Source organism: Rhinoraja longicauda, chromosome 8 (genome assembly GCF_053455715.1).
Source record: "Rhinoraja longicauda isolate Sanriku21f chromosome 8, sRhiLon1.1, whole genome shotgun sequence".
NCBI lineage: Eukaryota > Metazoa > Chordata > Chondrichthyes > Rajiformes > Arhynchobatidae > Rhinoraja > Rhinoraja longicauda.
Genome location: NC_135960.1, coordinates 38,341,053 through 38,365,819, shown reverse-complemented (window position 1 = coordinate 38,365,819; position 24,767 = coordinate 38,341,053).

The window sequence follows — 24,767 nt, the reverse complement described above, 5'->3', positions numbered from 1 at the left end:
CCGCGGTGTATGAAGATAGCTAAATCTCTTGGGCCTGATCAGGTATATCTGAGGACACTGTGGGAATCTAGAGAAGAAATTGCAGTAGTCCTGGCTGAGATATAAGAATCATCAATAGACGGGTGTGGTACCAGAAGACTGGAGGGTGGCCAATGTTGTTTAAGAAGGGCTGAAAACTATAGACCAGTGAGCCTAACATCTGCGGCAAATTACTGGAGAGGTTTCTGGGGGATAAGATATCTATGGATTTGGATACACAGGGGCTGATTAGGGATAGTCAGCATGGTTTTACACATGGGAGATCATGTCTTACAAATCTGATTACATTTTTTGAGGAAGTAATCAAAAATGTGGGCAAAGCCATAGACATTGTCTATTGGCTTCATGGAAAAAAGCAGCGGGTGATGGTGGAAAATTGTTTTTTGGACTGTTGGCCTGTAACTAGTGATGTTCTTCAGGGATCAGTACTGGGGCCATTGCTGTTTGTGGAGTATATTTGGAGAATTTAGAGAATTTGGAGAAGAGTGTGCAAGGCATGACTAGTAAGTTTGCAGATGACACTAAAGTGGGTCCTATCGTAGATGGTGAAGATTCCAGCAGGATCTTAATCAAAAATTCCAGCAGGATCTTAATCAGCTGAGCATGTATGCTGAGGAATGTTAAATGGAGTTTAATGTAGATAAGGGAGAGGTGTTGCATTTTGGACAGGTAAATGAATAGTAAAGGTCTCAAGGGATAATGGCCAAATGCAGGTAGGTGGGATCAGCGTAGAGGAGGCATTTTGTTGGGCATGGGCAAGTTGGGTCAAAGGACCTAGTTCTGTGTTGTATGACTACAGCTCTATGATCAGTTAGATCTAAGTTGGAATGCTGTAAAAGAATTAGGATTTCCATTCAACTCTTAAATGCTGCTGTGGCTTTTACCAGAAGTACAATCATTGACCCATTACAACAATATTAAGTTTTATTTCATTATTTTGAAGCCTTTTGGCTATTAATTTTGTAAAATGTATAATGGTGATGAGAAATAAAGCTTGCTTAACTCAGTAGGATGACTGGAGGGAGGTCATGTTATGAAAGCTCGGAAATGCCTCGTAACAGCATTGGCAATATTAGTCTTACACTAAGTCAAGACAGTCAGAAAAGCAGTAATTGACATAATTGGGGCAGCACAGATTTCAAAAGCACTATTTCTAAAATAATGTCCAGAACTTTATTCTAAGTAGACTAATATCCTTGGCATCCAGAATGTATGTTTGCCCCGTATCAGAAACTTATTTTCTCTAATGGATGGTTGTCAACATTACTACAAAATAGTGAATTTATTTCTAGGTGCTGTGAAATATGTAGCTTCTTCCCTGTTCGTTGTGGTTATTATAAATGGATATTGAGGTATCAGTGATGTAATCACTTTATCTACTTCACGTGGAGCTTGGTTGATGTTTCTTGGCTGCTGTGTGCTGGAAAGTCCTAGTAATCTGTTTTCTTCAGACTGCTGTCTGGTTTTCCATGTGGAAATTTTTTTTTGCTTATGCTTTTGCCTTCCATAAAGCCAAGTGAACAATTTAAGCCATCAGAGCTCAGTTTACTAGTCCAGCTTAAGGTGTTGGTGGGCAATATTCCGATAAATGGTGTCAGTTGTCAGAACTCCAAACAAAATAGGATTGATGAGGGAATTGCAATGATTCTTGGAGGTTCAGACATCTCTAATTCCCTGCATTAACATGCTGCCTGTCAACTATTTGGTTCTCAACACTATCTACCCAAATTATGACTGTATTCCATGCTACAAAATCAGCCATTACTTGTAAAGCCTCTGTCTTACTGAAAATGTTTTCCAGGGCTTCTCTGCAAATGAGTGTTTATAGATAAGTTGCTGGAAACTGGATTTTAGCAAGTAACCAAACACTAGTGACTGAGGCTTCGTATGTTAATTCACGGCAAAATCTGGGATGGTTATTGTACAATTTTAATTACAGATTTTTGTTCAGCACTACAGGTAATATTGGATAGTTCAACACCACTAAATGATGTGATTCTATGAAATGAAATATCTACATTTGCATAACAACCCTCATGACATCAGGTAGTCCTAAAGTTCTTTATTATTCACGAAGTAATTTTGAAATGCAATCAATATTGCAAGGGAAGCATTGGGGGATTTTTGCAGAGGAAGATTCTGGAAATGACAACACGATAATGACCAAATCATCTGTTTAAATTAAATTGGTTAAAGGTGAAAAGCCAGTAGGAAGATCCGCAATGTTTGGCAAAGGTTAAAGATGATGTCTCCGCAGATCTTGGAGAGAACTGGGGCTGATTTGAAACCGGATTCAGCGAAGCAGCCCAATTGCATTAATGCAGAGGTGAGATAAGGACATGTGGCACTGAATCCAAATGGCTCATATCATCCTTTTTAATCCAGTGACACTTAATTTCCTGTGTCATGGTTCTTGGCAACAAGGTTCCGTGTGATACCTACTTCAATAGTCAATAGTCAATAGTCGTTTATTTGTTACATACACATAAATGTGTAGTAAAATGAAACATTACCCGCAGTTGAACAATAAGACCAATAAGATTAATCAATAAAAATGCAATAACACATACAATCACAACTAACACCAAACAAAAAGAAACATCCATCACAGTGAGTCTCCTCCAGTCCCTCCTCACTGTGATGGAAGGCCAGAATGTCTTTTTCTCTTCCCTGCCGTCTTGTCCCGCGGTCAGGCTGTTGGAGTTGCCACGTCGGGGCTCCCGATATTGAAGCCCCCGCTGGGCGGTGAAAAAAAATCCCGCGGCCTATTTCAGGCCGCGCCGGACGGTGAAAGGTCCGCAGCGGGCCAACCCAAGCCCCGCGATTCGGGGCGGGCGAACACGTTGCCTCTGCCGCTGCCAGAGCTCCCGATGTCGGCCCCCATCCAGGGGCCTGCGGGCTTCCGACGTCCACGCGGCCCGCGCCGGAGCCTCCGGAGACGAGTCGCAGCCGTTCCCGCAGCATTCGCAGGCAGCCAGCGCCGCAGGTGGTGAGTCCGGACCGCGGGCTCTGCGAACCAGAGACCCAGGTGGTCCCAGGTGCATGGCCAGTGGTAGGCCGCAGCGGGAACGGAGACACGACACAGAAACAAAGGTCGCGTCTCCGTTCTGGAGAGAGAATGTTACTTATGGACTAAATTAGAAATTGGAAATCAAATTATTCAAATGTTATACCTTTTTTAATAAAAATACGACCACAGAAAAAGCATAGTGCAGATTAAACATCATATGTCTAATGGTATTCATTGGAATGGTGTCCAATGTTCCAATTCATTAATTAGAAGACTAAAAGCCTTCTCTTGCTGGAAGAGACGTCTGATCACAGGGAAACTGGGGCTCTGGAACAATAACCAATGGTGGGATCTGCTCTCTAATTGTTCAACCAATGAGATTAAAGGATTGAAAAATAAATGGGGAACATGGAAGAAGTGGTATGAAATGGTCTTACAGTTTATACAGCGAGGAAATGGGCCCTTCGGACCATTGTGTCCGTGCCAACCACCAAACTCCAATTTGCAGCAATCCAACACTAATTCAAGTTTATTCTCCCCACATTCCCATGTACCAAATGTTGGAGACAGTGAAAATGTGCTTGGGTCCCCAAGACAGGAGGGGAGACAGGACAGGACTGAAGACACTCATGCCTGTGGGCCCTTTGCTGCATGAGTGTATGGGGAGCCCACGTGCTCTGGTTCTTGTACCTCCACCTCGTGCTGGCAGAGATCTGTGATCCTCAGAGCCCCACCAATGCTTCTTTACCTGGTTGGACACAAAATGCTGGAGTAACTCAGTGGGACAGTCTGAAGAAGGGTCTCGACCCTAAACGACACCCATTCCTTTTCTCCAGAGATGCTGCCTGTCATGCTGAGTTACTCCAGCATTTTGCGTCTATCTTCAATTTAAACCAGCAGCTGCATTCCTTCCTACATTCTGCTTTACCTGAACCTGGCCACAGAGACTAACTCACATTAAATTTCCCAGTTTTACAATCACGCGGGGCAGCTGCAACTGGTAGATGCCTTATATCCTGGTACGCTGTACACGCAACAGTAAAAAAGGTCACTGGTCGACTCTGCTCTGGGAAAGGAGACTTCCCCTTCCTTTCTGCAAAGACCAAGAAGAAAGCAGTTTTCCCTGAGATCCAGAGAGATCTAGAGTTCACTCCTGTACCATTTGGTGCTCAGACTGTGGATATCTATGTAAATCGAACAACTCTATGAAGAACATAACAAATGGAAGTAGGGATAGACCTACTTCCAGTGGGATACATGTATAGGCAGGTAGCAAGAAGCAGGAATGATCTTACTTCACCATTTGTGCTAATATTTTACCTCCCTCTTCATTTTCTGAATCCTACCCATGCTCCAGCAAGTGCCATCAGACAATTGGTGTAGGATCCTGGTGGACAACACTTTCAAGATGAGATTCCAGTGCTTCACCCACCTTGAAGTGCTCCACGATGAGGGTTGGATTGCATGCTGTGTCCTCCATAACCTCGCCATTAGGAGGACACTGCCTTTGCCTGAGGCAGATGGTGAGGTTAGAAGAGTCTGGGGAAGAGGAAGAGGATGGAGAGGCAGAGCAAATGGCAGCAAAGGAACTGCCAGCTGAGAGCAACAAAGGAAGGCATGGTAATGACCCTACTCCTCACAGATTCTCCAGGATCCTGTTGTGTCCGTTCACAATTACTGGACAATTGACAGGTCACTATCACCTCACCTTGTTGGAGGAAATGAGTACAGTCCATTTAATTGAGCCTGCTTGCTGTGTACCACTTCACCTTTATGCTGACGTCTCTTACTCGCACTCTGCAGCTGGAAGAGGAAAGAAGAGTGGAAGTGGACAAGAGGACAAGGCTCAGTGTAAGATGTGATGGTGAGAGGCTCTCAATCTGGTGTAAGGACCCAGTCAATCACTCTTTTTAGTAAGGAGTCTAAGAATCCTCTTCAGTTGGCTCAGAGAATGAGGCAGTGCATGCACATATACAGTAAGACCATGCCACCATTCGGCTTTGGGCTAATAGTAGAGGCTTTAAAGGCTGTAGAGATACTGCGTGGAAACAGGCCAGTTGGCTCACCGAGTCTGTGCCGACCATGAATCACCCCATGTACTATCTTACACACTGGGGACAATTTACAATTTACAGAAGCCAATTAACCTACAAACCTGTATATCTTTGGAGTGTGGAAAGAAATCGGAGCACCCAGAGAAAACCCACACAGTCACAGGGAGAATGTACAAACTCCGTACAGCCAGCACCTGGAGTCAGGATTGAACCCGGGTCTCTGGCAGAAACTCTACTGCTGCACTATTGTACTGCCCTTAACAACTAACATCTTTGTCGTGTAGGTGTCAGACAACAACCAATTTCATTTTCTTGATATTTGATAGCACTATCATTGCCAAATCTCTTGCCTCAACATCTGGAGATGACCATCGACTTGGCCAGGTATGGTGAAACATAGGACAGAGCCTGGGGAGAGACATCTCCTGGCTCCCAGAGCCTTTCCACCATCGACAAGCCACATCAGGGGTGTAATCACATCATCTTCTGAAAGGCAACAAATGATGGACTGCTACTGATACCCTCTTATGGTGTGAGGATATCTGGGGAAATAGGGGTGATGATTGTGGGCACCTCAGCCTTCTACTGATCTATTAGGCCGGCACAGTGGTGCAGCAGTAGAGTTGCTTCCTTACAGTGTCAGAGACCCAGGTTTGATCCTGACTACAGGTGCTGTCTGTGCGGAGTTTATACGTTCTCCCCGTGACTGCATGGGATTTCTCCAGGTGCTCCTGTTTCCTCCTGTTTCCTCCCACACTCCAAAGACGTACTGGTTTGTAAGTTAATTGGCTTCTCTAAAAAAAATGGATGCTGCCTGACCTCTGCTGAAAGTCATTGAAAATCTTCAAAAACCTGCCAACAGCATGGCAAATAGACACAAAATGTCTATCCCGCTGGAGTAACTCAGCGGTTCAGGCAGCATATCTACCTGATAGGTGTTTTCACAATTTTCTGCTCTTCTTTCAAATTTCCAGCATCTGCAGTTTTTGTCTTGATTTTCATTGTGGTTCATTGTGGACCTCATAAATTAGACCTTGCATGGTGGTTGGGACAGCAAATGGAGCTGGCCATGAGCTCCAAGTTGGACAGGATGGGTTCCAGGGTCTATGCAATGCCATCCGCAGGATGCAGCTGGACGTCCTCATGCTGCTTCACATAATGCAGATTTCCAGGCAGGAAGCAAGCACCTCATTGTGCTCACTCACCAGCTCCATCCACTCAATGTGAATGAGCACAGGGCATTGATCCCTGCCAACTCCCTCTGATGGGTGCATTAGTGACTGTGCTGCAGGGTAGCTGGGTGATATGCCTGCCATGGCTGAATAGCTGGGAGGGCTGTGCTAGAATATTGTTTATGACTTAATTACTGGGTGAGCAATCCAGAGACTCAGCTAAAGATCCAGAGATATTTTCAAACACCACCTAAATAACTGCTGAATTGAAATTCACTTAATTAAATAATTTGTCACTTAAAACGCTAGGATCGTGGATGATGGCTATGAAAATACTAGATTCCTATAAAAGCACTTTTGGTTAACTACATCTTTACCAGATGTGGCCCATCCATGAATCTAGTCCCAAAGCAGTCTTAACACTGAAATGGCTGAGCACGCCACTTGTTAAGCCAAGCCACATGGACTACATTCAAGCCAATGGCTCACCACTGCCTCCTCAAGAACAAAGAAGGATGGCTAGTAAATGCTGGGCTTGTGAGTGATGCCAGAATGGTAGCAAAATACTTATAGGTGTGAGACTGATGGTGAATGTGTGAGGATCCCTCTGCAGACATGAGTGTTGGATAGGTTATGATTGTTAGGTAGGGAATGGGGATGTGTAGAGTGTGGAGCAGCGTGTCTGGTGAGTGATGCAGTTGGTGGAAGATTGGATTTGCTGATGTCTTCACAAACCTTTCCTACGTGCGGTTATTAAACATTCTCCAGCATGTGGGACCTGAGTCTTCCCCCGCACCTCATCAGCAATCTATACTGGATCGAGCTGGCTTTCAGGACCCCTGAGCAAACAAGACCTCACTCCCCTCCATCTCCTTGAGCCAAGGTGTCCAAACCTGTGTGCCGGATGCTTATACTCTGCCTGGTTCTGCCACACCATCTATGAAGGAACTGCAGATACTGGTATAAACCAAAGATAGACACAATAGTCTGAAGAAGGGTCTCGACCCGAAATGTCACCCATTCCTTCTCTACAGATATGCTGCCTGTCCCGCTGAGTTACTCCAGCATTTTGTGTCTACTGCCATGCTGTTGGCAGGTTTTCCAAGATTTTCAATGACTTTCAGCAGAGGTTGGTAGAAATGGGTGCTGCCACTTTAAGAAGTCAAGGTATGTTTGTGATCATCATCAGCTAAAGGCGCCAGTCATTCATAAAAATTATACCTTACGATATGCTTTAAAACTATAGACAACCGATTGGCCTTGGGCAGCTGCCGCAACCATGATAACGAGGTGAGAACATGCGGTTTATGAGAGACCTGCAATAGGTCAAACTGTTGTGGGTTAATTGTGTTTAAAAACTTCAATTGCTCCATATGGTGTGTAAAAAGCAGAGCACCTCACAACTGAGCACGAAGTAAGACAAATAGAAATGCAGAGGGTATTTAATGCATGGGATGCACAATACAACTGCACTTATCCGTCTATATTTGGATTATTGGGGGATATTCTATTAATAGTCAAACACATTTTTAATTTCACTTTTCTATACATGTTACGCAATAGTTTTTTTTCTATCTGTGAACCTCGTGAGTTTAAAGGTAGTGGAAAATATACAAGCACTCTGGACTTAACATGTCCACCCGTGGTCTTCCAGACCCCAATTCTGGCTCTAACGAACACCCTGGATTCAGTCTGGGCACCAGCCCCATCCACACCCTGGACACGGGGGTCTGGCCTTACTCCCCACTAGCACTCTGCACCCGCTGCTCACATTCCAAGCCAATGAGTGAGGCAGTTGTTGAACCACCAGGATTTCTGAACAATTGGATGCTGGATTATCAGTGTTTTATTGCATTGAAAACATAAGGTGAGGTATGCAATGGGTGAAGTGTACAGGATATTTAAAGGGCTTTGGGAAAGTGCTTAATGCACAAGGGTACAACAGGAATGCAACCTGATGGCTCCTGACCAAAAAGTGAAATTAAAATTAATACGATTTTCTTATGACACAGAAGGAAATCATTGAACTCATTGAGTCCATGCTAGCAATCAGAACACCCCGCCAATACAATCCTACATATTTCCTGTGACCTTTCTCTCCTACACCCTCCTCAATTCCCCACTAATTCTCCTCCACCCACTGACACTACAGTCACCAATGAACCAACCAACCACTCTGTCTTTGGGAGCTGGGAGGAAACGGGAACACCAGGGCATAACTCGCACGGACACAGGAGAACATGCCGACTCCACACGAACAGCACCGAAGCTCAGGATCAAACCAAATCATTGGAGTTGGGAGGCAAGAGCACTACCTGTCACATTGTTGTGCAGTCCATTGTAGCTGTTCATTCTTTTTCTTAAGGAAAATAACCTATTTCATATAAACAAGGTGAAACCATTGTCAGAAATAGCAGCAGTAAGGTCTAAACCAAATAACTAGACCATTGATTTATGCATATTATGCAGCATTTGCTAATAGGATAAATGCAGAAATAGCTATTTTTGATATATTTGTGAGTCGCAACAAAATTGATTACTCCTGTTCAATGTTCTATTTGATTTAATCTTTTTCATATGTTTTTGCACCTTATAATTTTATTTTACTTGATTAATGAATCAGATTGAATTGTGTGTTTGGTTCCTTTGCTTACTAACATGCCAAGAATCCAAGTTTATTGAGGAGCAGTTCTCAGGAATTGGCCCATTGCAAGGAGCAGATGTTTGGAGAAAAAGATGAGTGGGTGATATGTTCCCTGGTCTCTGCCATTGGAACACAGGAGGGAACAGAGAAACAAAGGAACAAGGCTGGGCCATTTATTTACGCTGGCTGATCCGTAAAGAGACAACGCTCTATTTGCCAAAACAAGAACAGCCATGTGTGAATAACTGGATAAGGAACAACATAAAGGTCAACACAAAAAGCTGAAGTAACTTAGCGGGACAGGCAGCATCCCTGGAGAGAAGGAATAGATGACGTTTTGGGTCGAGAGATATAGACGGTGATGTGGAGAGATAAAGAACAATGAATAAAAGATATGCAAAATGTAACCATGATAAAGGAAGGCCATATCTCTCGTTTCCCTTATCCCTAACCAGTCTGAAGAAAGGTCTTGACCCGAAACGTCACCCATTCCTTCTCTCCAGAGATACTGCCGGTCCCGCTGAGTTACTCCAGCTTTTTTTGCCTATCTTCGGTTTGAACCAGCATCAGCAGTTCCTTCCAACACAAAAAGGTCAACACAGAATCAAAGCTGATATAGTACCTGATGACTGAAAAAGAGGAACAATGAAATGGAATTAAACTGATAGTGAGGGCTACAAAAATAGGAATCTCAATGAAATTTCCAGATATTTTAAAATCAATGCAAAAATCGTTTATAACTATGCTAGAAAGTAGTTTCGTTTATTCGTGTCACATGTACTGAGGTACAGCAAAAGCTTTTTTTTGCACGCTATCCAGTTAAAAAAAAGACTACATGAATGCAATGAAGCTGTCCACCATGTAAAGATAAAGGATAAAGGGTACAAAATTTAGTGTAAAGTCTGATTGAAGTTCAAAGATCTCCAATGCGGTAGATGAGAGGTCAATGAATAACAGTGATAATGCAAGTGGAAATGAGGAAATGAGATGGACACTTTGCATTATTAATATTTAGTAACATCCTGGACATCCTAACCAAACATTATCCCCAGGACCGGGCCATTTTAGTTTATTTCAGAAATATAGCATGGAAACAGGTCCTTTGCCCGATGGAATGCATGCCAACCATCGATCATCCGTTCACACTTCTTCTATGTTATCCCACTTTCTCATCCACTTCCTGCACGTTTTAGGAGCAATTTACAGAAGCAAATTAACCTACAAACCCGCACATATTTGGCATGTGGGAAGAAACCAGAGCACTCAAGAGGAAACCCACACGGTCACAGGGAGAATGTGCAAACTACACACATGCAGACTACAGAAACAGCACCTGTAGTCAAGATCGAACCTGGATCTCTGGCACTGAGGCACAAGCTCTACCAGCTGTGCCACTGTGCTTCCTCCCCCTAACTTCTCAAACTGTAAGCAAAATAACAGCAATGAAACATAAATGGACAATGTGTCAAATCCGTAGAACCAGGTGGTTTATATTCAAAGGTTTTAATGGAAGTTAATAAGACAATTGCAGTTATTCTTACCCTAATCTTCCAAATTTCTCTTGATTTTAGAACATTTCATTCAGATAAATTTTGCATGTCACTACAATGTCTAACTAAGGTAAGAGAAGATGGCAAGGGAAATAAAGATTAGACTGCATAGCATCTATTGCTGAGAAATTACTAACTGCTTTAATTGAGGATGGAGTGACCATATATTAGTGAAACGTTTCAGTTCACTGAGAGTCACTAAAAGGGGGGTCATTCTTACCCGAGTGTAGTTTTTTTTGCGAAAATGTGATTGAGGCAAAAGACAATGTAGATGTTATAGATATGGAATTCCACCAATATTCCAAGAGCCTGTGGATAAAGGAGAAACATAATATCGAAGGGAAAATATTGACCAGGTTAAGATAGTGAACAGGAATAATGATAAGATACTCAAATTGGTAGTATGTAACTAACCAAGAGTTTTATTTTTCAAAGATTCTTCATGATAACATAAAACCTAGAGGCATATTGAATTATCAGGAGGATAGTAAAAATCATGATGATAAAGAGATGTGCAATAGGAAGAAAGGTGACAGGTGAAATGTAATGTTGAGAAATATGAAGTGTTACAATTTGGTAGGAAGTATGAGAAGGGGAAACTAAACTATGTGCATAAAAGGGGTAGAAGTTCAGAGATATATGTGCAAAAAATATTTTAAAATGGCAGTGCTGACTGAGACAGTGTTTATTAAAGCATACAGGACTCATGACTAATAAACAGAGGCAGAGAGTACGTGAGCAAGGATGACATGATACACCTACATAGAACATGAGAGTATTGTACACATTAGGACAGATGTGAAGGCTTTAGGTAGGAACAAGAGAGATTTACTAGAATGATTGAGGGCATTTTAGTTAGAAGAGACATATTGAGGTTGTTCTCCTTGGAACAGAAGAGGTTGTGAGGAATCCTGGTGGGGGTATTAAAATAGTGAAAGGTACAGAGAGAATAGATGGAAAGAACTTGTTCCCATATATGGAGAGGTCACAAACCAGTAGACAGAGAATGAAGGCACATCTTTATTTTGCAAAAAAACACAACATGCTTGAGTAACTCCACGAGTCAGGCAGCAACTCCGGATAACATAGATAGGTGACATTTCGGGTCGGGACCCTTCTTCAGTCTAATTGTAAAAGGGGAAGAAAGCTAGAAGGGAGGTAGAGGGTGGGACAAAACAAGGCAAGTGATAGGTGAATACAGTTGAAAGGGATTGACTGGTAAACGGGTGGGCAAAGGCTATAGGAGATGAAAGGGTGTACGATAAGATGAAGTGGTGAAATGTGTAGCCAGAGGAAGGGATATGGGTGGAAGGGGACAGACGGATTGGAAAGGGGAGCATTGTTGTGGGGGAAATAGATGCAAATCAAGATGGGGCACAAGGAAAAGAGAAAAAAGTAAGAGTGTTCATTAGTTACTTAAAATTGGATAATTCAATGTTCATACCGATGGGTTGGAAGCTACCCAAGCAGAATATGAGGTGCTGTTCCTCCAGTTTGCGTGTGGTCTCACTTTGGTAATGGAGGCCCAGGACAGAAAGATCGGTGTGGAAATGGGATGGTGAGTTAAAATGGTTAGCAACCTGGAGATCCACTAGGCCTTGGCAGACCCAGTGCAAGTGTTCAGTGAAATGGTCATATGGTCTATGCTTGATCTCGCCCATGTAAAGGAGGCCACATCGGGAGTACCAAACCTTTCTTTAATGCAGTGAGTGATTCAGGTCTGGAATGCAGTGCCTGGATTGGTAGAGATGGGAGACTCAATTGTACAATTTAAAATGAACCTGAATAAATACCTGAGAAGAAAGAAATTGCAGGCGAGAAAAAGGGACCACTTGGATTTCTCTTAAGCAGAGTTGGGGCAGATTTAATGAGTGGAGTGGTTTCTTTTCAGACTCTAACCATTCTGCGATTCTGCCCACCTAAGCATTATCTACATTATATAAATTAATACCACTTTAATGATCAAGCCATGACCAACTTCTAATTTATTTCTTCAATCAATGCCATTTGGAATGCAGCCTTTCTTGGCATCATTTACATATTTGGAATAATGGCTTTCCCATATGAGATGTTAATGAATGTGGTCAATAGCTGTGGATCTAATTTAATGTTTTGCTGGAAACCGCTGGTTACATCCTGCCAATTTGAGCATCTGCCATTATTTTAAACTTTCTGTTCTTTGGCTCAACCTACTTTGTAGCCAGGACAATAATTCTCCTTCCACCCCATCTCCTTTGATTTAAGTTAATTGTTTTTGTATGAACCACTTCACCAAATTTATTCTGAAAGTCCTTGTAAAAAACCTACCTGAACATTTCCCCATCCACTACCTTAATCGCCTCTTCAATATTCAATGGGTTCATTACCTTCTCCAAACCAATACTGGTTCTCTGTAATAAGCTGAAACATTTTACGGTGTTTACTCAGTCTATATTTTTTTAATTGTGGATTTTAGCAATTTCCCAGCAACAGATGTCAGGCTAATTTGTTGTTTCCTTCTCACATCGTTCTCAAACAGTAGGACGATGTGTTACTTTTCGATCTAATGGAATGATTCCAGAATCAAAAGAACTCTGAAGAATGCCAGTTAAAACATCTGCTTTATTTCCAGTTAAAGTCCTGGGAATAAACCATCTAGTCCTGGACATTCATTTATGGGGAGAAGGCAGGAACGGGGTACTGATTGAGAGTGATCAGCCATGATCGCATTGAATGGCGGTGCTGGCTCGAAGGGCTGAATGGCCTACTCCTGCACCTATTGTCTATTGTCTATTGTCTATTAAGTGCATTTATATTTACAGGGTATTCATTATTTCATTTAGTTTTTTCTCTCAGTCACTGGGATCTGCACCATATGCTGCCTTTGAGCCGTTTTCCCTTTCAGTTTTATTTCTGCCCTTATCTCCTAATTTATCTAGGCCTTGTCGATGAGTAGACCTCTTATTCTCAAGAATAAGTTACTTATCAGATAACATTTTCTTCTGTGGACATCACACGGTCATTTACCAAGATAGTTCTGAGTAGAATCTGACTCACTGCATTGAAATCAGCCTTACCCAAATCTAACATCTCTGGCTGAAAAAGGAGAGTAGCTGGAGGAACTGAAAGGTTCCGGCAGCATCTGCGGAGGGAAATGGACAGCTGACGTTTTGGATTGAGACCCTCTATCTGGAGAAGTCCTCCCACTGGATCCCGCCCCACTAAACCCCTCTTCTCTCCTCCCTCTGTTGTCCTCATCCACCACTATTAGGATTCCCTTTTCACCTTCCCTTCTTATTATATTCCAGAATCTGCAGCCCTTTGTCTCCACTTATCACCTTGTAGATTCTGTGGCTATCTCCACCCTTCCCTATCTGTTATTCGATCTGTCCCAACCTGTATCCAGCTATCACTTGCACAGGTCTTCACCCATTCCCCTCTCCCTCCTTGATCAATCCCTCTCCCCCTATCTTTGCTCCACTTTTTCAGACCGGGTGAAGGGTTTAGTTTTTTAGTTTGGTTTAGAGATACAGCGCAGAAACAGGCCCTTCGGCCCACCGAGTCTGCACCGACTAGTGATCCCCGCACATTAACGCTGTCCTACACACACTAGGGACAATTTGCACTTAAACCAAGCCAATTAACCTACAAGCCTCTACGTCTTTGGAGTGTGGGAGGAAACCAAAGATCTTGGACATGGTCACGGGGAGAATGTACAAACTCCATACAAACAGGATCTGTAGTCGGGATCGAATCCGGGTCTCCGGCAAGTGCTGTAGGGCAGTAACTCTACCGCTGCGCCACTGTGCCGCCCAACTATCTTGACCCAAAATGACCCGCCTGTCCATTTCACTCCAGCAGCTCTTCTGCCTGCCTGGCTCAGTTCCTCTAGCAGCTCTTCTTTTTATGCTCCAGAATCCACCACCTGCAGCTTCTTGACGTAACATCCTTGGGTCACTTTCACATCCTCCCGTAGGGACAGTGCATTAAACTTAATCACATTATGATTGCAATTAAATTAGCGTTCATGAACATATGTTGTTAATCATATCTGATTCATTACCCATTCCAAACTCTAATATGGCACATTGCCATGGTAGTTCTGGGAAATATTGCTTCAAACTGACCAGAACAGTTCCAAGATATATGTCTCCTTCCACATAACAATTCGTCTATTCTTCCAAAATGCATACAAATTAATATCAGCCACTTGAAGGTATCAAAACTAATGGATATGGAATGGGAATATGATGTAGAAACAAAGAACTTCAGATGGTGGTTTACACCAAAGACAAATACAAAGTGCTGGTGTAATTCAGCGGGTCAGGATGCTGCCTGACCAGCTGAATTACTCCAACACTGTGTCTATCTATGGGAAGATAGTGAGATAAAGGATCAGCCATGGTTGTATTGAATGGTGGAGCAGACTTGAAGGGCCAAATGACCTCCTCCTGCACCTATTTCCCTGTGTTTGTAGGCTTTTATTTAAAACACCATTCCATCGCTGTGTGTACGGATTCTGCCAATCACAGTCGTCACCATGTGCCTTCACACAGAGCCAACTGACGTCTAACTATTTTCTGAGTTTTCATTCAAAATGTCTTCACCTCTTTCTTCTTTCTCATTATGCCCTCTCTCTTCATTGATTCAAAAATGAATCTCTAAGGCTTTACCACCCACACTACCATCTTTGCTACTTTTCCTGCAAAATGATATCTTTAGATCCCAGAATTGCCCGTGTAACACCCAATCTCCTGTCCCCCCCCATCCGGACCAAACTCAGATCCTGGGGGGACAGGGCTTTCTCCATCGCTGCTCCCACACTCTGGAACTCACTACCCCAAACCGTCAGAGACTCCTCCACACTCACCACATTCAAAACATCACTGAAGTCTCACCTCTTCAGTACTGCCTTCAACCACTGAAGGTCACCTCACCTTCTGTCTCCTTTCTCTGTTCGTTTACTTATTTACTTATTTATCTATTTATTCACTTCCCTATGTTCTCTAAATCCCTGTAAAGCGTCTTTGAGTATATGAAAAGCGCTATATAAATGTAATGCATTATTATTATTATTATTATTATTATGTCTGGTAACCAGAGGCATTCACAAACTCTCTGCCGGGAAAGCTTCATGATCGCTCACTATCCATTTTCTTTTCCTTTCTTGAGTTGCAGAAGGAGCACCGTTTGCAAATCCTCCCGGCCAGAACTGGATCAAGAAAACCCACAGTATGCGTGTTTATATCAACCATAGTTTTGGATATTCTCTGACTAACTCAATGTGGAACATGTCAGAAAATAAATAAACAACCCCTTCAAACGCGATCTTGAAGTTTGCCGACAACTGCTATCAGCTGGATAACCAACAACAATGACACAAAAAAAGGGAAAGAGTCCAAGAACCTTGTGTCATGGTCATGATAACAACCTTATCTTTGTTGCCCGCAAGCCAAAATAATTGGTTGTTGACCTAAAGAAGCAAAAAAGGAAAACAACCCTGTCCTCATCAGCCTGAAGAAGGGTCTCGACCCAAAACATCACCCATTCCTTCTCTCCAGAAATGCTGTTTGTCCCGCTAAGTTACTCCAGCATTTTGTGCTGGTTCAATTTAAACCATCACCTGCAATTCTTTCCTACACATTAAATTCCTAGGTACCCATATCAGCAGAAAGCTAACCTGGTCCCTTCACACTGATGTAATGATCAAGGTGGTGTATCAGTGTATTTATTTTCATAGCCGTCTGAGAAAATTTGTCATGTCCACAAGGATTCTTTCAAACTTCCACAGATGCACAGCAGACAGCTTTTTGCTGGTATGGTAACAACTCCACACATGACCACATAAACCTTCAGAGAGTGGTGAACACAGCCAAGTCCATCACTGGATCTTCACTTCCTTCTATCCAGTTCATCTTCAAGGTGCATTGCATCAGGAGGGCTGGGTGTATCGCCAAGGACGCCAGACATCCCGGTCATTCCCTTTTCTCCCTTCTACATTCTGGAGAAGGTACAGGAGCTTGAAAGCTCAGACATCCAGAAATAGAGAACAACTTCTTCCCCATTGTTGAACCAATGTCTTCTTTCACACCCCATGCCATGGGAATTGTATTGATGTACCATTTACACTGTGAACTGAATATGAACAAGGAATTTCATTGCACCCCAACGTTTATGACAATAAACTAAATTAACAAAACTAATCCGAACTAATTAAACACCTGTCAGGGGCCCTGAAGGACCAATGGTAATAATGTAGAGATACAAACCAGATAGCATAGGGGAATTCTTTAAGAAGGAAAAAGTTAATTGTATATATTGTGGCGTCAGGGATGATGCCAGGTTCAGTAGTGACCACACTGACACTCTCAGCAGGGTGAACTCGTGTATATATTTTATTTATTGGTAAGAAAGTCCAAGACTGCATGGTGACGCATTGTCCCTCATCATCAGGGTGCATGTACAGTGGTGCTGGTGATCTCAAACCTATCCTGGCAGCTCAGTCCTGGTGATCTCAAGTTTATTCAGGCAGCTCAGCTTTGTGCTTGAAGAGGTGATTCTGGCAGTCTCTCAATGTCCATCAGCATCTGGCATCTCAGGCTTACCCCAGCCACTCAGTCGTAGCCTCAGGTAGAGGCACTGGATGCCATTGGCTTCTTCCCAGCAGCCCAGTCTTCACCACACAGTGGTGTTGGTGGTCTTGGGTTTGTCCCAGTGGCTCAGTCTTCCTCAAAGCTGCAACAGGGGAGCACAGCCAGCAGGAGGCATCTCCACTTTCTCTTCCTTCTTCTCTCGGGCTAGAATGTTTGGGTATTATAGGACATAGGCTGACAAGGTTCAAGTGGCCAACCAATATCAGCTACTTGGACCCAGTGTTATCAATGATGCTGGGAATTGGCATCTCCTGATCTGTAAGCCAGTGGTAGGGATCAGAGTGGCATCCAATGGAGAGGGTGCTGTCACATTATTATATAATAAATTGGTCCAAGCCTCACACTATCCCAGAATGTTTCACATTCAATTTTGAAGAGTTGTAGTGTAACAAAAGCAGACACCACTTTGCAAGATCCCAAGGACTGAAAATACTATTTAATTATGATTGTTGAGTGGTAAATGGTGGACACCAGGGAGTGTCCCCTGTTTCCTTGCTAAATTGTGCAATAGGATCACCCGGTTGAGAGAGAAAGGATATGATTTCCATTTTACACCTCATCCAAAAGAAGATATCTCCAGTGGAGTAGTACTCATTCAGATCTGCCGTCACAAGGTTTAAACGGGAAATTTTTCACATTATACATGGTGAAGAGCTGAGTTTTGGGTAATAGCAATCTGCTTTACTCCCTGTCTGTGCTTTGACTTCCGTGGAAAAAAAAGGCAATAAGGTATGGTAAACAAAGCACGAATCCACAGTTTGCAACCAGCCAAAACAAGCATTGACCAAAATGTAGACCAGAAGCAACAGGATGCAGAAACTGGATGAATGTAATTCAATTCCAAACTTTTGTTCTTTTAATGTTACAGTTCAGTTTCCTGGCTTGAAACCATTTTCCTGTTCTCTACTGTTCTTTTCTCAAAAATATTTTAACAGTGAACTGATTTCAACAGAGGTTTTCTAAGCCAACATTGGCAAGATTGCTTATTTTAGGAGTTGATGTTAAACTAGAAATTCAGAGGAATGTCTGTGGAATTCTCTGCCTCAGAAGGCAGTGTAGGCCAATTCTCTGGATGCTTTCAAGAGAGAGCTGGATAGAGCTTTTAAAGATAGCGGAGTCAGGGGGTATGGGGAGAAGGCAGGAACAGGGTACTGATCAGCCATGATCACATTGAATGGCCGTGCTGGCTTGAAGGGCCGAATGGCCTACTTCTGCACCTATTGTCTATTGTTAATATGGTAAATGGATATCTAAAAATCGATGGATGTTTTGTAGGGAAGACAATTCAGTAATACGTGACCAAGTGGGCCCAAACCTCTCCTGCATTGGTGCAACACCCTCTCCTCCCCTCCCCCCTCCCCACAAACAAACAAGCAAACGAGAGTTTTAGTATATAGATGTGGCAAAATAGAATTAACACATAGATCAATTATGACCCACTTAAATGGCTTGGGATATGTACAACTTTCTTCTGGTCCTATGTTCTTTTACAGTAATCAAGGACAGCACAGTGGCACAGTGGTAGAGTTGTTGCCTTATATCACCAGAGACGGGTTCAAACCAGACCTCAGATGCTGTCTATACAGAGTTTGTACATTCTTTGACCGCATGGGCTTTCCTGCTCCGGTTTCCCCCCACATTCGAAAGGCGTGCAAGTTTTTAGGTTAATTGGCATCGGTAAATTGTCCCTAGTGTGTTGGATAGAACTAGTCTATGGGTGACAACTGGACAGCACGGACTTGGTGAGCCAAAGGCCCCGTTTGCACCCTGCATCTCTAAACTAAATGACCAAATCCACAAAGTAGAAAGTGTGCTACAAAAATTGTAATGAAAAGCTAATAAATAGCAGAGGGGAAAGGACATTAAATACCAAGAGGCAAACATTAAAAATGGCTGTACCCAAATGAAGAGCCTGTGGTTCAGTCTTCCTCTCTGCATTTGTATAACGAAAATTGACCAAGTGGATCCATTGGGCCCAAACCTCTGCTGCATTGGTGCAACATCCTCTCCTCCCCCCGCTCCTTCCCCTCTCCCCCTCCCTCCTTCCCCTCTCCCCCTCCCTCCTCCCCTCCCCCTCCCTCCTCCCCTCCCCCTCCCTCCTCCTCTCCCTCCTCCCCCTCCCCCTCCCCCTCCCCCTCCCCCTCCCCCTCCCCCTCCCCCTCCCCCTCCCCCTCCCCCTCCCCCTCCCCTTCCCCCTTCCCCGCTTCCCCTCCCCCCCACTCCATACCCCTCAACCCCTCCTCCTCCCTCCTCCCTCCCTCCCTCCAACCCTCCCTCCACCCCCTCCCTCCCTCCCTCACTCCCCTCTACCTCCCTAGGAGATAGATTTAAGCTTTAAAATGTGAATAACTTTAAAAATATAACAACGATTTCAATGAAACTTCTTCCATTAGCACCAAAGGGATGACGGTGAGTAAGGTGGGCCTAAAATTGTCATGCAATCGTGTACCATTTTGGCTGTAGTTCAGGAACAAACAAACAAACAAACAAACAACAAACGAGAGTTTTAGTATATAAGATGACCTTTCAAGAAATGTAGCCTGTGGTAATGATAATTGCTGATGAGGTGTTCAGTATGAGGCAACATCTGCCGCAAACATCCAGTGCCCCCATGAGAACATGAATGGACCCAAGATAGATGCAAAATACTGGAGTAATTCACCAGGACAGGCAGCATCTCCAGAGAGGGGAATGGGAGATGTTTCGGGCCGAGACCCTTCTTCAGACTGAAAGTCACAGGAAAGGGAAACGAGATATATAAACGGTGATACAATACAATACAATACAATATATCTTTATTGTCATTGTACAGAGGTACAACGAGATTGGGAATGCGCCTCCTATACAATAAATTAATTAGCTAGTCAGCATTAATTTAAACAACCCAATGAAACAAATTGGAACAGTTTTAAAACAGAATAAAGTGCAAGTAGATCTGTGCCGGTTCACTGTGCGATGTGACCATCCGGCTTAGCAGGACCAGAGACAAAGGACATTGAATGAAAGATATGCAAAAAAGTAACGATGATAAAGGAAATAGGCCATTGTTAGCTGTTTGTTTGGAGAGAATGAGAAGCTGATGCGACTTGGGTGGGAGAGGGATAGAGAGCGAGGGAATGCTGGGGTTACTTGAAGTGAGAGAAATCAATTTTCATACCAGTGGGCTGTAAGCTGCCCAAGCGAAATATGGGATGCTCTTCCTCCAATCTGCATTTAGCCTCGCTCTGACAATGGAGGAGACCTAGGACAGAAAGGTCTGGGTGGGAATGGGAGGGAGAATTAAAGTGTCCAGCAACCGGGAGATCAGGTAGGTTCAGGTGGACTGAGCGAAGTGTTCAGCGAAACGGTCGCCCAGTTTACGTCTGGTGTTGCCGATGTATAAGAGTCCCGACAGCCACTGCGAACATCCGGCAGCCGCTGAGAACGAAGCCCCAGCAGATCAGCCATGAGCGGTCGCAGGCCAGGTTTGCCGCCCCAAAGACCAGAGAGCCAAGGAGGGAGCGAGCCATTGGTGACGACGGACAAGAGGAGTGGACCGGTAGGGGAATGACCCGGGTATTGCCTCCAGTGCCTTCAAGGTCAGCTGCAATGCCCTCATCCCCCGGGACACAGAGGTGGTCGGCTGAGGAAAGGGATGTCGGGTTGAGGGCCTGCAGCAGCCTGGGACTTACATGGGCTCATATGGATTGGGGGCATATGGACTTTGCACTTTGGACTTTTTATTTTTTCATTGTAAATGGCGCCAAAATATGCTGACTATGCATTCGTGGGTTGTGCAAAAGAATTTCACTGTGCAGTGGCACTGACAGCAAAGAACCATTATTTAAAATGTATTTCCCTGCAAGAATTTCTGATGCATTTGTTTTGTTAGTGTGTTTCCTTTCTGTAACCTGCTACAGTACAGCTACACAACTAATTAACAGAGGCTTTACACTCCAGTCTTGGGTTCAGCCATTTTAATTCAGGTTCACTCTGGCTACAGCCTCATGGGTAATATATCCCCGGTACTGCACCACCGGGTGCGCTATTCCCATAACATCCCCCTTTATATACAAAACAGATATGTACAGGAACTTTACATGTATAGCCATAAATTAAATTCTTCCATGGTATCTTATTTCACTGAGTCCAACATGTCTCCCACAGTCCATTTTCCAACATGCCTTTGACAATCCATTTCCGTGGTAGCTTCCAACTTTTCCTCCCTTGGATCTGCGACAGTTCAGTGCTCGGAATTATCTAAACTTTGAACAACACATGTCTGGTTCCTCATTCCCTTTCCCATTTTATCTATTAATTTGTTTGTTTATTTATTTAGTTTTATTAGCCATTACATAAAACAATGCATATCAAACTATAACCGAAAATATAACATTAACTTTTTAAACATAACCTAATAGCCTTTACATCTATATTTAACTACATGTACAAGCCCTATCCTTATGTGGGCACATAATCCTGCAGATAGCGTGGTTTTCGAACGCATCTACCAGATCTTGTTGTCAGGGTTTGATGCTCCCTGGTGACCGGTGGTCGGCTCATAGGTCGATTTTCTCGCTCCGGTTCAGGCAACGTCACCAGGTCATCTAGGTCAACATCAACGCGATGAAATGGCTCGTTGGTCTTCCTCAGATGGCGCCGATTCCGACGATAGATGATGCCGTCCTCGGTTCTGACTTCATAAGATCTGGGTTGCGCAACACGGCCTACAACCACAGCCTTCCTCCAGGACTGATGTCGATTATCGGTCGGCTTCACTCGAACTGGATCGCCAGCTTTCAGGGGAATCAGATCTTGAGATCCTCTGTTGTAGTAGTCTGCTTGTCTGTCTCTAGCTGCTCTCAACTCATCTCTTACTTTTTTTTGGAATTTCAGGTTTGAGCAGCCTCTGAGTAGTCAGTAGAATGGTCCTGGTATGTCTGTTCATCAATCTTTGAACTGGACTGCTACTCATGCCAGGTGTTGGTGTGTTGCGAAAAGCTAGTAGGCTCAGGTAAGGGTCAGCTCCGGCAGCCTTAGCCTTCCTCAGCAATGACCGCAACTTTCACACTGCTCTCCGCCTTTCCATTACTCTGTGGATAATAGGGTGATGTGTTCGTATGTTCAAACAGCCACCTTGGTAAAACTCTTGAACTCCTCAGCTGTGAACTGTGGCCCATTATCTGTGATGAGCTGATCTGGTATTCCATATCTTGCGAACTGGCCTTTCATTTTATGGATGACATTCACTGCCAGTGTTTTCTCTAGATAGTCTATTTCCCAATATCCTGAGAAATAGTCCACAGTGATCAAATAGTTCCTTCCATCCAAGTGGAACAAATCTGCACCCACCTTCGCCCATGGACTCTCTGGAATTTCATGGGAATGCAGCGTTTCTTTTGGTTGCTCTTTCCCTTGAGCTTGACATGTCTCACATTTTTGAATGAAGTCCTTGATTTCTGCACTCATTCCGGGCCAGTGCAGACATTCTCTTGCCCTTCTTAGACAGCCATTCACACCAATGTGGGAATCATGTACTCTTGTGAGCATGTCGCGTCTCCTGGCTTTAGGGATGATTACTCTCTCTCCCCTAAATATGAGACCATCTCCAACACTCAGCTCATCCCTCACATGGAAATAGGAGATGAGCTCTGGGTCAACATCCTTCTTGTTCTCTGGCCAGCCTCGTTTGATCACCTCTTGCAGTTTCTGCATAGTCTCATCTTCTCCTGTTGCATCCCTTATGCCATTTAGCAGAGGCTGTGCTATTGGGATGTGCCTTGCCAGGTTTACAGTCTCCAGTTCTCTCATGGTCTTGTCAGTCTTGCCAGTCTGAATATATGCTCTGCTCAGCATGTCTGCAAGGTGCATCTCCTTCCCTGGTCTGTATCTTATTGTCACATCATAGGTCTGCATCCTCACCAGCATCCTCTGCAATCTCTTTGGTGCCCGATGAAGTGGTTTTGTGGCGATTATCTCCAGTGGCTTATGGTCTGACTGCACATTCACTGGCCTTCCATATGTGTACACATGGAACCTCTCTAGACCAAACATCACTGCCAGCAATTCTTTTTCTATTTGTGCATATCTGGTCTCTGCATCCGTCAGGGCCCTGCTGGCATAGGCAACTGGATGGCCCTCCTGCATCAGCGCCGCACCAAGTCCAGTTTCTGATGCGTCGGCCTGTACTGTCAGCTCCTTGGATGGATCATAGTATCTGAGTACTGGCTCGGCAGTTACTAGCTTCTTTATGTCCATCACCGCCCTGTCATGCACCTATGCCCACCACCAAACTACATCCTTCTGTGTCAGCTTGCGTAGCGGTTCACATAGACCGCTTAATCCAGGAAGGAATTTGCTCAAGTAGTTAACAAAGCCAATAAATCGCTGAACTCCTTGGACATCCGTTGGGTTAGGCATATGTAGCATGGCTTCTACCTTCCCTGGATCTGGTTTCAGTCCTGCAGCAGAGACTCTATGTCCTATGAAAGAGACTTCCTTCACCTTCAGCTTTGCCTTCTCTATGTTCAGCTTCAGGTGACGGTCACGACATCTCTCCATCAGAGCTTTAACCTTCCTGTCATGGTCTCTTTCTGCTTCCTCTGCCGTTTTTCCTTTCCCAAACACTAGGATGTCGTCAGCAACAGACCTCACTCCTTCCAGGCCCTCCAGCACTTGGTTCTGTCGTCACTGGAACTCCTCAGGGGCCGTGGACAGACCAAACGGCATGCGTCTCCACCTATATCTACCATATGGTGTGTTAAATGTCGTAAGCTGAGAACTCCCATCATCCAGTTCCACATGCCAAAACCCATTCTTGGCATCAAACGTGCTAAAGACCGTGGCATCATTCAGGTCAGTGAGGACATCTTCGATCGTCGTCATTGGGTAATGACTTCTTTTAAGCCCCTTGTTCAGATCCCTCGGGTCTAAACACACTCTCAACTTCCCATTGGGCTTTTCTACACACACGAGGCTGGATACCCATGGTGTGTGGGTCTCTACTGGGGCAATTATTTCCGCTTCTGTCAGTCTGCCTAACTCCTCTTTCAGCTTACTCCGTAAGGCTACAGGGATTCTTCGTGGTGGGTGGATCACCGGCGTTATGCTGTCAGCTACCAGCAGATGGTACTTGCCCTCAAATTTACCTGTCCCTTCAAACGCATCAGCATACTCCGCTATCAATCTTTCCTTGGTCAGAGGGATTTCACTGCCACTCAGTGTCATTATGTTCTCTTTACACACTGAGATGAGCCCCATCTGCTGGGCTGCCCTGCTACACAGGTTTGGAATGCAGTCTTCCTCCAGGACTACAAACTCTACTTTGTATTTCCTTCCATTCTTCGGGTTCACCAGTCTCATCGTGCTTTTCCCAAGAGGCACCACTGTCGTATTGTTGTACATGGACAATACTTGCTTGGTTTCATCCACATCCTTCGCATACATCTTGGGAATGATGTTACATGTGGCTCCACTGTCCACCTGGAATTTTACTTCCTTCCCTTTCAGCATCATGGTCGCAAAGTTTTTCTTTGGGAATTGAGTTTCCTCAACCCTGTGCACACTTTCTGCTTTTTCTGCTTCTGGTTGCAGTTCCATTGTGTGAATTTCATCAACCTCTTGACTGTCATCATACTCATCTCTGGAACTCTCCACTTGCACCACTGCATGCACAGGTTTTTTCCCT